Source organism: Triticum dicoccoides, chromosome 3B (assembly GCF_002162155.2).
Source record: "Triticum dicoccoides isolate Atlit2015 ecotype Zavitan chromosome 3B, WEW_v2.0, whole genome shotgun sequence".
Classification (NCBI taxonomy): Eukaryota; Viridiplantae; Streptophyta; class Magnoliopsida; order Poales; family Poaceae; genus Triticum; species Triticum dicoccoides.
In genome coordinates, this window is record NC_041385.1 from 805126445 (window position 1) to 805129553 (window position 3109).

Below are 3109 nucleotides of genomic sequence, written 5' to 3' on the forward strand. Positions count from 1 at the left end.
CGTTCTCCCAATTCCCACAACATTAGACGATGCCACAACTCCTGATGGAGGCGGCTAGCGCTACATCGATCCACATTTTTCTTTGAATTATCCAGATCCACGTTGGCCAGGTGCGTTCGTATGCCCACCGTTTGGTTCAAATTGACAAGATCTTGTGTGCTTTCATCATCCACTGCCGTTGTTCCTCGGTTATCCTCAGACCCAATAGGATGGAAAGGCAAGCCAAACTGGGATATGGCTGAGGTTTGCGAGTGGTGACACTGATGATCGCACCTCCTCACTAGCTTGCTTGGGCGGCTTGCATTGTACGCCCTCTAGTCATGCACAGGTTCAAACCATCGTCTCTGCTTTTACTCCGTCCAAGAGAAATTGTTGTTCTATTAAAAACCTAATACTATTTGTGCTACCAATTTGGTAATCCCTGTGTGCAATGCTCCAAAATGGTTGAAGCATAAAAGTTACATACTCCTGCCCATGTGAAAGAATATATCACACGGATACTCCAGACCAACCATGTTTGTTGTTCCTAGATAGTACTCATAGCAGTAAACATTGACAGTCATGAATTGATTGTTTAGGAGAGAGATAGAAGTTCTAGAAGCACCTTAGCCCTCCTTTGGTTTAGAGGAATCTTGTAGGAATTTCATAGGATAGGATTTCTATAGGAAAAATTTATGTAGAGCCCTTTGGTTTATAGGAATGGAATCATATTCCTATGGAGGAATTCTTCCTATCCTCCACATTTCATAGGAAAATAAACATTAGCCTAGACTCAATGGAAAAAAAAATCATATAATGTGAATCAAAGGGCATCTCTTTTCCTATTCCTACTCATAGGATTTAAGATACATGTCATATCATTTCCTATGACTTTCCTATTGCTACGATTTTCCTACCCTATGAACCAAATGAGGCCTTACCCATGTTTGGAGGGATCTGTTATGATAGCTCCTAGGGCCTGAATCATCCCAACATCTTAATTTAGTTAATAAAAAAATCAGAACTACGGCCTCCTTTGGTTTGTAGGAATTTCATAGGATTTCCAAAGGATAGGATTTGCAAAGGAAAATTTCCTTTTAAGCCATTTGGTTTGGAGAAATGGATTCCTATTCCTATGTAGGATAGGAATCAATCCTTCACATTTTGAAGAAAAAAAAACATTAGCTAAGACTCAATGAAAAAAATTCCTATCCTATTCATCAAATGACATCTCTTTATCTGTAGGAATTTAGATGCATGCAACATTCATATGATTTTCTTATTCATGTAACATTCCTATCCTATGAACCAAAGGAGGCCTACAAGTGTGCGATTACATATGAGTCGATTGGATGCTCTGGTGTGGGGTTTATAGACTAGTATCAATCACATTGGATCGGTTTGTACATTACGGTGATGTTGAGATTTCTAAGTTTTTGCTGGCTAGTGTGGAGGAATTTGTTCAAGAGCATCTCTCACATGGTATGTTGTCAGGTACAGGGAAGTCGTCCAAGAGTTATTGCCCCTGTCCATACATATTTCTGTTTGTGAACTGGCCGTCTTTTGTCTAGAGAAAACTTCCACAAAACTCTGCTCCGGAGACATATTACGGATTACGGTCACCCCACATGAGTTTGTGGTTATGGGTTCTCTTCTCACCGCCTGCCTATGGGTAGCTAGCTATAACGGGACTACTTTGGTACGGGTATACTACCTTTTGCAATTTATGACGTTGAACGATCACTACATATGCAGGTGTACCATTTTGTTCTCTTTTCTACAAGAAAGCTTGGCTGTGAAGCACCACATATGAGAAAGCATCTGTGACAGATACGCCAGATGCCGGATTCGTTGTGACAGAATGCCAATGCGATCCCGGATTCGTTGCACCGCCGGCGACTATGACGACTTCCACCTTCTCCCCGTTATAGTTTCCATCTCCTCTCTTTTTTATCTGACGAGGAGCTTCGTCCCCTTCCTCCGCCCCGACGTCGTCACTCCCTTCCTCCCCCTCAATGACGTCCATGCGATAGCGATGGGGGATAGAGGCGGCGACCAACTTCATCATCTGGCAGCAGGCGAAGTCCTTGCCGATGCACCGCTTCCTCATGTACTTCCTGTAGTCCTCCCCCAGATCCATCCTCCCCATTCAAATTAAGATTTATCCCATGACAAGAAAGCTGCTAAATTTTTTGGCCATCATATCTATTTAATTCAATGACAGGCTTGTTGCCCAAATTCGTAAGCTAATGACATGTGAACTTGTTAGGTTATCTGACTAAGATGTCGATGTCGCTCTGATTCACATGCTAAGTTCATTAGCAGCAGAACAAATCCTTTATTACTTATGAATCTCGGGAAAGCTCCTTGCGCTAGATGGTACTAATTTTTAGAAGTTTTGAAAAGATCTCCCCATATCGTCATCTAGCGTCTTAGGAATCTTATTGTGATCAGAAAGAATCCATGAGCTGACGAGTTCGTGAGCGGGAGGAAAAGAGAGTTCTCAATTGGTTCCGAGTTTACAAATTTGTTGTCGCACCACTGCAGCTTAAGAATGATGAGTCTTCATAGCTTGCCCCACTTGTAGATAGCGTCCTTCGCTATTTTCCGAGCCTCGCGTATCTTCTGCTTTCCATAGCATCAGTGTGCTGGCAAGAGAGCCTCCTTCCGATGCAGTGTTATGACAAGTGCTTCTGCAAAAGAAAATGTTTAAAATATTATTAGCCACCTGAAGCTACATCCTCAAGTAGCTCTAAACAGGTCGTATTATGTAGTCCTAGTCTAACCTCTCTACATTTCACATGTATATGAGAGATGGATTTGTTAATAGGAACAGTGAAGATGCAAAGCATAGGAATAGTTTCTCCCTGATACCTCCTAATCATATGATGTATCTGCCAGATACATGCATCCATACATATACTATGGTTACCAACCAACAGTCACACCGAAAAACAAGATTTTTTTTCTGATAATCAGGGGATACCAGAAAACAAGATGAGTTGTGGAAGGTGTGTGGGCTATTTATGAGGACTAATATCCATAAGGTATCTGATTTATTTGAGAGTTTTTGTCCTAACTATAGGTGATGAATTCTGGTAGGCAGTCTTGAATGACAGATTTATTTGCG